We start from the raw sequence: 15418 nt of genomic DNA, 5'->3' as shown, positions 1-15418 counted from the left end.
GAGCTCTCGCCTCTGCTCTCTCTCCTGGGAGATGTGTGCAGACTATCTAGTGACTCTGATTCCTGCGTGGCATTTGTAAGCCTGAATCAGAAAAATAATGACAAGGAGAATGTCTTTAGTAGAGGCAAAGTACAGGACAGCCAAAAAATGGCCTCCAGAGCTTCCCAGCACCTGTTCTCAGAACCAGAGTTCCCTTAGAACTGGAAGTTCAGCTTCGGGGGACTTATTGCTTTATCTTTGTGCAATTTAGAAACTCTGCAGCGTTCCCAGAGTTATTTCTTTTGGGATTTCATATAAGAATTGGAAGGATGTCCTGGGAATATTCTTTCTTAGAAATAATTCAAAACTCAGCTTGAAATGTCTTAGACTATGATGTGATTATCTGAAGCTGTGATTACCAATATAAGGATGAGATGCTGGGGTTGTAGCATAGTGGATTAGCCCACTGCCTGCAACAGCCGCATCTCATATGGACACAGGCTTTAGTCTTGGCTATTCCATTTGAGACCCAGCTCCCTGCTAATGTGCTTGGGAAAGCAGAGGAGGAATGCCCCAGGGAGTGGGCCCCTGCGTCCATGTGGGAGACTCGGCTGGAATTTCAGCTCCTGGCTTTGGCTTGGCTGAACCATGGCTGTTGTGGCCATGTGGAATGAATTATTGGATGAAAATCAATCAATCAATCTCTCTCTCTCTCTCTCTCTCTCTCTCCCCCTCTCTCCCTCTCTCCCTCTCCCCCTCTCTCCCTCTCTCCTCTCTCCTCTCTCCTCTCTCTCCTCTCCCTCTCCCTCTCCACCCTCTCTCTTTGTCTGTGTGTGTGTGTGTCTGTCTCTCTCTCTCCTTCTCTTTCTGTAACTCTGCCTTCCAAATACATAAATAAAGCTTAAAAAAAATTATGAGGGTAAAGAGGGCTGGAGTGATACCAAGACATAAAAGATGTTACCACTGTGGAACTTACAATGTGGCTAAAGAAACACAAAATATATATTATTGGTATGCATATTTAACCATTAAAATGCTTCTTTACTCACTGAGTAGAGCATAGTCACTGTAAAATAATATTTAACATTTGAAGAAAAATTATTTTAATTATTGAGACTCTATTTATAAAGATACAACTACTAATAACAAACTGAGTGTGTGTTTATCTTTGCAATTACATATAGTTATTCATTATATACTATATCTATAAATAAATATATAGTTATCTCAATATGGCTTCATCCAACACACACATTATATAATTCACGTTAATGCTTATTAATCATTTTTATATATGTTCTCCTATTATTCATTTCTATATATGTTCTCCTAGAATTGCTGTATAACACCCATTCTTTTGATTTTTTTTTATTATCCAATCTCATGTTGTTGGACATTAGGATATCTTTCTCCTTTTTCTTAGTTTGTAATTAGCATTTCAGTTGATATTTTTATACACACATCTGATCACTTTCCACTAATTATATCAGAGAAACTCCTGGTACATGCATACATATTTTTAAATTGCGCTGTTGAAAGTTTTCCCTGGGCAATGCTGAGCCAGAGTGTGAAAGAGCCTCCCTCCACAAAGGAGGATCCTAAGTTGGAGAAGGGAGAGAATTCTGTGTCTGTACGTCCGCAATGGAAAATTTGAATACATCTGGGTCAGAATAGGAAAACATTGGAAAACAAGACGTGGAACAGTGTTGGCAAATCTTCAGTTTTCTCTTTTAAATGACAAATGAGTTGAAACAATTCAGTGTGTAACCTGGAAAGGAGCCTCATGTTTACCTTCTCTCCCATTCTCTGGGACACATGTGGCCCCTGCAGATTCCAGCTGCTGCAGTTTCTAGGGGGGTGCAGGGGAGGTACGTCTTTCCCTCTCACCTTTCCTATTCAGTAATTTCATGTCATCAGTTATTCCAATCTATTTAAATGATGAATATATGTATTCCTGATATTCAGGTACATGAAATACAATTAAAAGGCAAATGTGGTTTTCCTGAACTCTGTTTTGTCACACAGCTGTCTTGCACTTTCTGCCTCTTTGCCTGCAGTCTGTCCTCCTTACCTGTCAGCAGTACCGACTTCCCTGATGCCTCACATACAGAAAGGTCTCCAGGAAAGAGGAGGAAGTGTCACTGGAGTTCCTTCCACTTACAAATGGGTTCTGCCCCCAATACCAATTAACACTGTCCCTTACTGAGAGGCAAAGAATTTGTCCCCGGTGCTGTTTTTATTAGGAGAAGGAACACAGATGTTTGTAAAGCCTAAATAAGTTTTGCGTTTTCAGATTCTCCCTTTGTCCCCAAAATATGATTAGTTGAGCTCGTAAAAAGCCTCCATTTTCTACCTACAATGTATTCAGAGTAAGCTGAAAAACAGACAGCCTTTGCTGCTCTTTTGCTATTTTAACAAATTGCCTTTTGTATGTGTCTAGGCAAATGCAAAACTCCTCCTTTTGCCATGATCAAAACCGAACAACAAAGGCCTGCTGATTGACTTAAATTTTTCAATTTCTAATTAGCAAATTTTGTTCTTACCTTTGTAGGCATCATAAACAAACCCCTTTCACTTGGAAGCTAAAAAGCAAAGATCCTTTGAATCTCTGAGCTATGACACATACTAAACAAAGCCAGGCTAGGTTTTGATGTTTTCTGTGGTTTAAACTTATGCTGCAAACAAGAAGTAACACCTCAGCCATCAGTTGTTGAATCTCATAAAAGGAAATTAACCCCTTTGAAGAAAAACTTCCATTTTCTCCTAAGTGCAGATTTTTCATTGTTGAGAAATAAGAATGATTTTTAAGGCATGTTAAAATCAGAGAGAGAAAATGAAGTAACCAGAGCTTCCATTTACTGAGGACCTATTATGTTTAAGACACATGTACAGCAAATGTGTATAAAAATAGGTGATAGATAAGCCCCTAAAACTCTTAAAATTTAACAAGTTGAGTTTTATTAGTCTACATTTCACACTGAAAACAAACTGAACATAGAACATCTTAGCAATGTGTGCATGGTCACACAGTAATTAACAAAGCCATCGTTTGTACTTAGATGTACTTCACCCAAACATCCTGTCCTTCCAGCTATCCATGTGGTAACAAAACAGAATAGGGTCTAGGACAGAGTTCAGACTTCAGATCACTCAATGACTTCATTTTCCTTTGGGTGATTTTCCAGGACAGTGAGTAAATATTAGAAGCTGAGATACTGTTTGACTTTCTCTCCATGGCTAAAAAGCAGCATGTTAGAGTTTGAAATTTGCCTTAATCAGCGATATAGAAAAAATTATATACTCTTAAAAGGAGACTTGGATGACATTTAGCTTGTAAAACTCTTTACCTATAGAAGATGAATGTTATTTCCAACAAGGAACTGAAGAGGTTTGTGGAAAGAGAAGTACATATAGAACCTAAGTGATAGCTCTCAGGAAGACATAATGGGATTTGATGGCAGATTAATTGTTGGGAGGAGACAGAATGATATAATTAATTAGGAGGTTTGTATCTGGAAAAGTTAAAGAACATACTTTTAAGAGCTGGGAAACTGGAGAATATTTTTTCCATGGACTACTATGGTAGTCCATGTCAGGGAAAAGCTTGGTGCTGGATTCTTTGAGCTCATAGGGAAATAACATTTTGCATCTCAGTATTTGAAATTTGAAGAGTATGAGATTATTGTCCTGGATCTGAAGTTTATTCATGGCAGAATTAAATATGAAAATTTCAGTGTTTCTATTCATAAAAATTCTGGTGTCAAGGATTGTGCCTTTAAGAACTAGAAACATGAATTAAAGATTGCCTAGATGAAACAGGATCATTTTCTCATCAAAGACACATTTATACACTCTGCTGTGCCTTCATAACATGAAGACTTTTAATTCAGTCAATTAGAGAAATGAACCTGTCAGTCAGCATCCTAAACCTTTCTTCTGTTAGAAATTCTAGATAAATATCCAGGTCAATCCTTTTCATTTGGTTGGGTTTGAAAAGTCACAAACCCACTTACCTTTTACTTACTCCTTAATCCATATTGTTGAGAATTCAATGGCAAAGTAGTGGTTTCAATCACATTTGAATCACATTAGATGAGATAAAAGAAAAATTTGGATGCTCATGCCACAGCCTTTCCTCCCCCTAAAGGCATTGCAGCAGATAATCTTGGAATTTTAAAACTGCTTCCCAGAGGATATTGATGTGTGAGCAGAGGTGGAAAACCATGGCTTTAAGGAACTACCATTCAGGAAACATATACAGCTCCTTTCTGTCTATTATTTTTTAATTATTATTTTTAAAGTAAATGATTTCTCTGACCACATAATTAACTTATAGTTGGCATATAAAAGGCAGACACATTAAAGAATACATTTGGCTGACTTTGGGGATAAGTATACACCCATGAAACAATCACTGTAACCCAGGACATGAACGTAGCTGTCACTTCCCAAAGTTTCTGCTTGCCCCCTTCATTACTGAAGTTTTAGCTTTAGCTTCGTTTTTTGGTAAGAGCACTTCCCATATAATCTACCCTGTGAACACTTTTAAGTATACCATACAGTATTGCTAGCTATGAGAACTTGCTTATCTTGAGTAAGTGAAGCCTTGAGCATCACCTCTTCTCTTTAAACCTCGCCTCTTCACTTCCCATTCACTTGAGCCCTACTTGTCCACAATTCTACTTTGCCTTGTGTGAGTTTGTTGTAGAGTCCACATGCCTATAACTTATTGCAGGTGGGGAATATCCAACGCTTAGGCCATATAAGGCCTGCAAAATCATTTGGTCTGGCCCTGCCAAGGCAACAGCACATGGGCCTCAAAATTAAATAAATCTATAGCTGGATAATTTTTAAGTTGATAATTTCATTTGGTACATGAATGGTGTTTTAAATATGTAAATAACACTTGGCCCCCAAAAATTTCCCAATCCCTGCTTTTGTTCTCTCAAAATTCATAACCCCTAAGGTAGTTTTATTATAAGTTGGGGCCTTGGGATATGATTAGGTTATAAGGTTAGGGCTCCTGTGATTGGAATTAATACTTTCATAAAAGAGATACCAAGAGTACTGGCTAATTCCTTCCCCCAGGAGAGGACACAGTGCAAAGATGCCATCTAGAAACCAGGACGCGGGTCCTCCCCTCACACTCATCTGCCATGCTCTGATCATAAACTTCCCAGATGACTGAATTCCTGTTGGTTATAAGTTGTCCAGTCTATGATATTTTATTATAGCAGCGGGAACTCACAAAGACCGACATAGCAGTGAGATCAAGTAGTATTTGTTTTTCTATGATTGGCTTATTTTACCTAACATAATATCTTCATTATCATCCATGTTTTCACAAATGGCAGGATTTCCTATTTTTTAACGTTAAATAATATTCTGTATTATATATGCCAAACTATTGACTCACCTGTTAGTGGACATTCAATATTTCATTTGCTGTTCAGAATAATATTACAATGAACAGCGGATTTTAGATATCAATTCAAAATCTTGATTTCAATTCCTTTTTATACATACCCAGAGATAGGGTTGTTGAATCATGTGGTGGTTCTATTTCTAACTATTTGAAGAAATTTTGTATTGTTTTCAATATGGCTGTACCAACACATTTTCACCAATATTGTATTAGGGTTTCCTTTTCTCTCCATGTTCTGTTCAAAAATATGTTCCCTCCCTCCCTCCCTCCTTCCCTCCTCTCTATTTCTCTCTCTCCCCCCTCCCTCCCTACCTCCCTCCCTGCTTCTCTCTTTCTCTCTTTCTTTCTCTCTATCTTTCTTTCTTTCTTCTTTAGATTCCATCCTAACTATTGTGATGTGACAAATTATTATGGTTTTGATTTTGAGTTCTCTGAGTTCTACAATGATTAGTGTTAGACATTTTTCATATCCCTATTAGCCACTTACATATATTCTTTGAAAAAAATATTTACTCATATCTTTACCTATTTTAATTCTGGTTATTTGAAATTCTATTTTGGTTTGTTTTGTTTTTTGCTATTTGGTTATAACGAATTCCTTATGCGTTTTGGTTACTCATCCCTTATCACATATATATGATATTAAATGGTTTGTAAATATTTTAATTACAAGGTTTATTAATTTTGTTGATTCTTTTAATGTACAGAAGTTTTCTAGTTTGGAATCACCCTACTGGTACATTTATGGTACATTTGCCTGTGCTTAAGGTGTCATATTAAAAACAAACTCATTAATAAGACCAATGACAAGGAGCCTTTTCCCATTTTGCCTTCTAGAAATTTTATGATTGCAGGTCTTATGCTAAATCTTTAATCAATTTTGAGCTGACTTTTGTGTATGGCATAAGAGTCCAATTCCATTCTTTCGCATGTAAATATCCAGTTTTCTCAACACCATTTATTGAAGACATTGTACCTTCCCCATTGTTTGTCTTTGGCACTTCTGCCAAAAGTTGGTTGACCACACGTGTTTGGATTTATATCTGACCTCCTCTTCTGCTTCACTGGTCTTTTCGTATGTTATATTTTTATGCTAGCATCCTGCTATTCAATTGCTGTGGCTTTGTAATGTGATTTGAAGTCAGGAAGTGTGATTCGTCCAACGTCATTTTTCTTGCTGGAGATTTGGAAGGATTTGTATTATTCCAGATAAATTTTAGGAACTTTTTCTACAACTATAAAAATTACATTAGAATTTTAACAGGGATAGCATTTGTAGGAGAAATTTCTTTACTCACCGGTCACTAGGTTTCATGACAGAACCTCTATAACAAAAGGGAGATTAACCAAGGAAGACCATAGCAAAATTATTTAATAGACATTTTATGTGACACATGAGCATTCAATTCAGTGAAAACTCTACATTTTTATGAACAGTCATGAACAAGCATGATTGGAGGACAGGAGGGAATAATCTAATGATAATAAACTGGGATGAACTTAACAAGGCCTATTTGGTCCGATTTTTCTTGGTACCTTGTATCTTTATTCCTTTCCTCTGCATTTAGGGATAAGCCCTCTGGAAAACAGTCTTATTGCTAAATTCAGAGGAAGGTTAGGAAAGAGTGGTATGAGAAGGTCAAAGAGACCTTTCTGATTTTTCTGTTTTCAGGTGCCATGGTGTCATAATTAGAGGTAGCATGTCTTAAAACTCCTAACTTTGAAAATACAGATTGCTCTGGAAATTATGGACATTTCTTTTCCTTTTTTTGACAAGCAGAGTGGACAGTGAGAAAGAGAGAGACAGAGAAAGGTCTTCCTTTACCATTGGTTCACCCTCCAATGGCTGCCACAGCCAGCGCACCACGCTGATCCGAAGCCAGGAGCCAGGTGCTTCTCCTGGTCTCCCATGGGGTGCAGGGCCCAAGGACCTGGGCCATCCTCCACTGCACTTCTGGGCCACAGCAGAGAGATGGCTTGGAAGAGGAGCAAAAGGGACAGAATCCGGCACCCCGACTGGGACTAGAACTCCGTGTGCTGGCGCTGTAGGTGGAGGATTAGCCTATTGAGCCACAGCGCTGGTCATGGATATTTCAACAATATTAACTCTTTATAGATGAACATAGAATGTGCTTTCATAAATTTTGACTTCTTTATTTTTCATCAATGTTTAATAGTTTATTTTAGCTCACAAGTCCAAACAGCATGAGTTAGGCTTTCGCTAGAGTCCCTCTTTGCTACATCACAGCACAGCAGGTGTTGAGGCATCTTTATGTCCTTATAAAGCCACCAAAATTCAATCATGATCCCACCCTAATAAACTAATCCAAAGTAATCACTTCCGAAAGGTCTCATCCCTGAAAATTATAATTTAATTAACTTTCTACCTTTTTCATACCATTAATAGAAGACTTTTGTTTGAAGATTTATTTATTTATTTGAAAGGCAGAGTTACAGAGAGGCAGAGGCAGAGAAAGAGGGGGAGACATCTTCCATCCTCTGGTTCACTCCCCAAATGGCTGCAATGGCTGGAGCTGCAGCAATCTGAAGCCAGGAGCCAAGAGCTTCTTCTCGGTCTCCCACGAGGGTGCAGGGACCCAAGGACTTGGGCCAGCTTCTGCTTTTTCAGGCCATAGCAGACAGCTGGATCTGAAGGGGAGCAGCCTGTACTTGAACCAGTACCCATATGGGATGCCAGTACTGCAGGCTGAGGCTTCACCCACTATGTCACAGTGCTGGCACCTAGAAGACTTAGAGGACTAAAATCTTGCATGAGTTTAGGAGGACAAATATTCAAACCATAGAAAGATCTTTTTCAACCTGGCTAACCTTACGCCTCAGTATTTCATTCTTTTGGATGCTACAGTAAATGAGTACTGCTTTCTTAACTTGATTTGCAGGCAGCTCTTTCTTAGTGTCTAGAAATGTGATTGATTTTGTATTTTGATTCTATATTCTGAAACTTTACTGAATTCATTCATTCTAGTAGTTTTTTGATGAGATCTTTAGAGTTTTCTATATATAAGATAATGTCTTTGGGAAGCAAGAGACAACTTTACTTCTTTTCTTATTTGGATGTTTCTTATTTATTTAGTTCAGCCATCGAGTGTCATTTGGACATGTGCTTTGGCTTTCGCTCTGATTGAGCACAGAAGTGTACCCTCCAGATACTTTATTCAGTTGCAGTCAAACTCAGTGGTATTGAAAACTTCGATGGACTACTGCAAGTGTTTGTATAGAGATAATGCTGTGACTTTGTAGTGGACGTGGTCTTCCTGAGGTACGTGAACACAGGCCTGCATGGGGCAGTGGTTACGATGATGGTGGCAGCCTCAGTGCCTGAGGTATGGACCAGGAAAGATTCTGTCTGCAGGCCCCAGGAGGCAAGCACAACTCATATTAGGGCTTTTGGCTGTGGCTGTCACTCTCTCCTGGTCCCTAGGGCAGGAGGAACTCTATCTGCGGCTCTGTTTTCAAGGTGGCAGCATGCTGTTGTAGCTCGGGACGTGAGATTTGGGAATGCTTGGTATGGCTTCCTATCCTGAAGAGTAGCAGTTGTGCAGGGGCCATGCAACTCCTCTAGCTTGGTTTAACGTAAGCCTGTGAGGACGTGGGATTCTCTTGTAGCTGGAACTGATAGTGTACAATGAGGTTTCCTGTTTACCTTTCCCCAGCAATGTGGAGTCCCACCAAGAAGACGGGGGTACAATTCCAATGCAGCTTGTTCCTGTGTGTGGACGCTGCCATCTCCAGGGTTCACACCATTTAGGGATCCCGTTTACTCATTTCCTGAATTCCTTCCTTGTCCTGCAGCCACTCTTGGAATTGCAGTCATTCCTTGGTGTGACTGACCCAACTGAATCCCTCTTCACACTTACATTTTCTATCTGAGCATGGTTCATTCTTGGTAGGTTATATGTTTCTAGGAATTTATCTATTTTTTTCTAGATTATCCAATCTGGGTGCATAATGGTTCCTAATATTTTCTTAAGTCCTTTGTATTTCTATAGTATCATTTATAATATCCCCTTGTCATTTATAATTTGAGTTATCTGTCTTCCTATTTTTTTTTTAGTCCATAAAATTAAAGATTTGCCAGTTTGTTTATCTTTCCTCTGTCGTCTGGCATTTTGGTGGAGAGCAGGATCTATAGCCAGCTACTGAATATGGCACACTGATTTCTGGGTGCTGCCTCCCCACTCTCTGCTCCTGGCTGTCCCTGGTGATTCGTCAGTGCTGATCCCCCTCAGTGTTGGGAAGATATGAAATTTTGGGTGTCCTGCAAGGCTCAGGAAGCAGGTTTATCGCCTCTTTCTCACTTTCCTCTGGGGGAGAAATGATTAGAACACTGTTGTGCTGCTTTGGGGGAAGGGTGATGAGGTAAATGGAAACTGCTCTGCTTATCCTCTTAAATGTGTACACTCTTGGATTTTTTGTTCCAGTGGGGTGTTAAAGTCTCAAGTAGACTTTGAGATTCCCACCAAAGTATTCTTGTTGATGGGTATGTGCCAAAATCAATATTTTTGTGTAGAGCTGAAAAACCAAAACTTCCTCTTCTCCCATCTTGCTGATGTCCCTCTCTTCCTGTTTTTAATATCTCCTAATTAGTCATTCACTGATTCTAGGAATGTATTAAGAATCACAAAATCATACTTCATATAGCCCTGATTCTAGGGGGTAATATATATTTTCTCTGTAAATTCTTCTCCTTCTTAAGTAAAGTTTCTGCCTCCCCACACTCCACACTTTTTTGTTAAGAATCAGTTAATTTAATGTATCACATCAATAGGATAAGAAGGAACAAATCACAAACCATAGCAATGGATTCAGAAAAGCCATTTGACAAAATTCAATACCCACTTAGGATAAAAACTCTAAGTACACCAGGAATAGAGAAGAACTGTGTCAAATTGCTAAAGAATATCTACCAAAATTGCTTTTGAAAGATGAAATAAAATAAATAAGACAAGTTCAAGTGCTTTTCTTCTCATACCCTAATGGATCATCTTACCCACCCTCCCAGAGACGTTCCACTTTCAAGACTACTGCCCTCCAAACTGTCAGGCTTTGGTGCCCATTTCCCCAGCTCCTTTTCAGATATATATATATATATATATATATATATATATATATATATATATATTGTTAACAAATGAGAGTATACTATTAAAACTATTCCATAACCAGCTATATACATGTAATTCTATGTGTCGTCCAACTCACCTCACACTTTTTAACATTCATGCCTGTATAGTTAATTCATTTTCTACTAACATTTCAATATTGGGCTACCGCAGTTTGTTTCAGAAGATATTTATCACAGAATTTTATGTTTTGCAAAATTGAATCTTTAGTGTAGATCCATCAGCAGGCTGCCCCCGCCTCCTGGGGTTTGATTGGCAGAAACATGTTTTCCCATGGAGTTCTGCCAATAACATTTGTGTACAACAAACAAGGCCAGGTTTCAGGAAGGGTCTAGGTTGGATGACATGACAGACACTTTGGCAGAGCTTTCATTATTTAGCATACCGTTGTGAATTATTAATATAAATCCATTGTAAGGACCTAGAAAATTGGAAATGCTACTATAATCTTCAAATGCTGAGATTCAATATATTTATTTAGATTATAAAACAACGTAATATGTAAAATGGAAAATATTCAAGGCCAACCTTTCAAACTTTACCTGCTAATTTTCATATTGTAACACAATGTGTTAAATGTAATAGATCAGGAGTGGTTAGTCTTGCTACATAAGAAAGAGATTCAGGGGCCAGCATTGTTGTGCAGTGAGATAAGTGAGGGCTTGCAATGCTGGTATTCCATATGGGCGCCTACTAAGAGTACTGCCTGCTGCACTTCTGAACCAACTCCCTGCTAATGTGCCTGGGAAAGCAGCGGAGGATGGTTGAAGTCTTTGGGTCCTTGCACCCATTTGAGAGACCTGCACAGAGTTCCAGGATTCTGGCTTTGGCCTGGCCAAATGTAGGCCATTGCAGCCACCCAGGGAGTGAACCAGTGAATAGAAGATTCCTTCCCCTCCTGTCTCCTTCTATTTCTGTAATTCTGCCTTTCAAATAAATAAATAAATAAATAAATAAACAAACCTGGTGTTTTTTTTTTTTATTTGTAAAGGAAAGAATTACAGAAACATAAAACAAACAAACAACAAAAAACAAAAAAACCCAACAGATAGTCTTCCTACAGCTTCAGAATGATTTCATAGGAGACTCTTTATAAAAGATGCCACAGCAGGCTATTATGCAATGTGGATCTCTTATCAATTACCTCATATGTTTTCTGCTTTTTCTTATTTCTTCCTTTTAATATAAATGATAAAGTATGCCTCAATCAAAATGTTCCATTCCTTCTATCATGATATTTTTCATACAGTATCTTTTCCAGCTTCACCTCAGACCATTAAAAAGCTATTGAACTGAAAGTATAGAAGCATATAATTTGTCATTGATTGTCTAGTATTTTGCGGTTCCATTTTATCATGTGAATAGAGGTATTTTCCCCAGTCCATTTATTCAGTAAATTAAATTGCTAATCAATACTACTATTTGTTTTGGGCTATTTTTAATTCTTTCCATATATTAGTTATAATAATGCTAAACAGTTTTTTACCTTAGCTATGTGAAATATATGTTCACCCCCCCAAAAAAAAAAAAACTCATGGAAAATGCTAATTATGAAAAAAAACTGTACATTGATTTTATTGTGCAAAAACAAATTTATCTTTAATTCCATTCCCAAAACTTTTTGAAGTATATTCATATGTCAGATACTCTTTTAAATTCTTTAAATTTTATCTTAAATCAGTTTCACACTCATTCTATAGTTGCTTTTTAAACTTTACAGAGAGGAAATAAAAACAGATGTATAACTTTCTGAAGTTGAATGTGAAGGAAGAATAGCAGCCAGCATTTGAACCTAGGCTGTTTGCTGGTAGAACTGTTGTTCTGAATCACTATTAGACTCCTCCTATATAATGGTATAATTTTTATTTGGTATTTGAATCTCTAGAAAGGTGCCTACTACACAGTGAATATACAATAAATCATTTTTAAACCTGTCAGAGTCTTAAAAGAATATGCTAAATCATCCATGATCATTATTTTCAGATCAAATTCTACTAATGGCCCAAATAGAAATATTTTTTCAAGAACAAAGACATTTGTAGTGGACAACAGGAACAGTAGCCATACATAAAAATAACACAATCATTCAGTACATCCTATTGAGAAAACTATGCACCAGGCACTTACCTATGATCACTTATACATTTTTAAGCTCGTGACTGATTTTATGAGGTGTTGTTATTTCTCCCATTTTGCCAACGAGAAAACTGAGTCAGAAAAAATTAAACCAGCTTGGCATAATGAAAAAAGCTAGCAAGTCCCAGAATCTTGGTTTGGGTACTAGGCATTCAAATCCAGAACTGTGCTTAGAACTAACCTGCCATATTTCTACTGTGAAGGAACTAAAAGTGATGATATTTTAACACCTGTGTTCTAATTACTCATTTTAATTGACTGTCTATTGAATTGTTTAGGTGGTCTTTGCATCAGATCATTTTTTCCCCTTTGAAATCTCTCTTTTCCTACTACTCCATACTTCCTAAATACTGAACACCTCTTTTTAGAAGCCTTTATAGTTACACTCCAGTCTCTTTAATTTAAATTTCCTTAATTTACCTGTTGGCTTCATTGTTTCCCATTTGTAACTTAGAACTTTGAAGCAAGGCTACAAACAGCTTAATATTTCAAATTTTAAAAAGAAAGGGGGAATAATTCTAATGAGATCTATTGAGGAAGGACCAGGTTGCACTAATTACTGTGGCCTGCAGGAGGGTTCTATGACTGTCTGGCTATAGTCAAAAATCTATTTGTCATTCAGTGGAATGACTAAAGTCAAGGAAGTAGCCTCATGTAAGAGGGTTATTTCCATGTGGAACATTCTGCAAAGGGAAGGACAAAAAGAGTGTAGTAAAACACAGTTTTCATGGAGGGAATCAGAGGGGCAGAACACTGGTCTAAATTAAGCCCATACTATTTTTTAAGAATGTAACATAAGCATCTTTCCTTTTGTGCTTATATCTTTTATTACATTCAGTATTATGCCATATGTGGAAAGGATTATATTGCTTTTAAGTATCACTATACCTCACAGTACATGAAAATCGGATATGGGTTTTGACTAAATTTATTAAATTAGGCTTCTCTATTGTGTATTTTTGAACATCTGACTGACTGATGACTTTTCCTTGTCTTGTTCTTTAGCCCTTAAAATTCACCACCACCAGCTTATTTCATATGCATTTTTAGAATGTCCCATGGATGATCTTAATCAACTGCCATCATATTCAATGTAGAGAGAGTATAATTTAGCATTTGTTCCTCCAGTGATTTGTTATTGGATTATTTTTACTGAAATCCATATAAGTCACAGTATTTTCTGCACAGGGAAAAAAATTAAACAGGAAAATAAAATAAATTCTTGATTTTGATTGTACTCTTGGCACCGTAGAGATCTACATTGCCCCAAGGAGGAAATATTGATCAAGAAAATGAGCAGCAAGTGTTCAAAAATAGCTTAGGTTTTGAGAGAGAATCTATTCAGTATTCTGGTCAGAAGTGTGCCACCCAGAACTCCTTCAGTGTCAAATGGAACGAATGCTCTCTTCTCTGGTGCTGTATTCGTCTTGGTCTCCAGCCATACCTTTCCCAGTGGAGTATGAATGAGTAAAATTATCATTTGGAGCCGAAAGGGTGGGGTGGGAAGTTGCCCTTTAGAAAGAAGATCCTACCGTTTGCTTAGAGGATCCCTCCTGAAGCTCTCCAGTCTGCAGCTGTTTGCTTTCACAGGGCAAGGGCCATTCCCTAGGCTATACGCTTGGGAATTTCAGCAAAAGATGGTGTTAGATTCCCTAAATTGAGCTAAATGTTTCCTCCTGCTTAGGAACTACTTCAAATGAAAGACCACAGATGGAATGCAAAGTACAGCTCCACTGATATATTTGGTTACTTAAGAGGAAATAAAAATTTTTTTAAATTCCTAAAATGAGGAAAAAAGTGATAGAAGACTGTGTTTCCACATGCTGAGTGACATAAAGAATTGTGTGACAATTCCTGTGCTTACTTCAGTGAAAAATAATTTTTCTTGTAGCTATTACATTTATGTTTCCAAAGACTATTAAATGAATAGGAAGACTGGGTAATTTAAAATGAAACAAACAAACAAAACCTCTGTTAGTTAAAACTAACAGAGCGTTAAAACTCTATTCCTGTGATTCTGGTTTTCAGACATGCACAGTATAAAGATAAGAAGAAAAATCCACTTAAGCATTATAGTTGTTAGTTTTAGATGGAAAATTTAAGTGTGGTGTTAACTGTATTTTTCTAATATTTTCTATATTTTCCAAATATAATACACTGAACTGGTCTTCCAGTATAACAGTTGATAGTTTGGGCATAAGATGTGCCTTAAGCAGATGAATAATTTCTAAAGATCTGATGTACATTGTTCTTATAACAAGCAACCTGTATTAACATATTAAATTTTTGAAGAAGAGCATTCTGATGCTAAGAATTTATACTAAAATAAAATAAAGGAAATCTCAAGCTTCAGAGTTAAAATGACTGTCTTGAATCCTAGATCACTCTCCTGCTACTTTAATGATTGGAACAATCATCATTTCCTTATTTTTATAGTGACAATACTAATATTCCAATAGCATGGCTGTGTGAAAATAAGATGGTATCTGTAGGTCACTTATAATGACATATACCATGTTTAATAAATGTTAGCTATTGGGGCCGACATTGTGGCATAGTGGGTAAGCCACCGCCTGCAGCACTGGCATCCCATGTGGGCACCAGTTCGAGTCCCCGCTGCTCCACTTCAGATCCAGCTCTCTACTATGGCCTGGGAAAGCAGTACAAGATGGCCTAACTCCTTGGGCCCCTGCACCCATGTGAGAGACCCAGAAGAAACTCCTGGCTCCTGGCT

At 37.5% G+C, this 15418-nt stretch overlaps 1 long non-coding RNA gene across 1 annotated transcript in view; it reads left to right on the top strand.

Moving 5' to 3' along the window:
• The window catches only part of LOC133772179 (uncharacterized), a 486159-nt gene that overhangs the window by 252991 nt on the left and 217750 nt on the right, over positions 1 to 15418 (top strand). The window lies entirely within an intron of this gene.

The sequence above is a fragment of the Lepus europaeus genome, chromosome 13, assembly GCF_033115175.1.
Source record: "Lepus europaeus isolate LE1 chromosome 13, mLepTim1.pri, whole genome shotgun sequence".
Classification (NCBI taxonomy): domain Eukaryota; kingdom Metazoa; phylum Chordata; class Mammalia; order Lagomorpha; family Leporidae; genus Lepus; species Lepus europaeus.
Note: the sequence above shows the minus strand (reverse complement) of the source record. Positions and strands in the feature narration are given on the sequence as shown.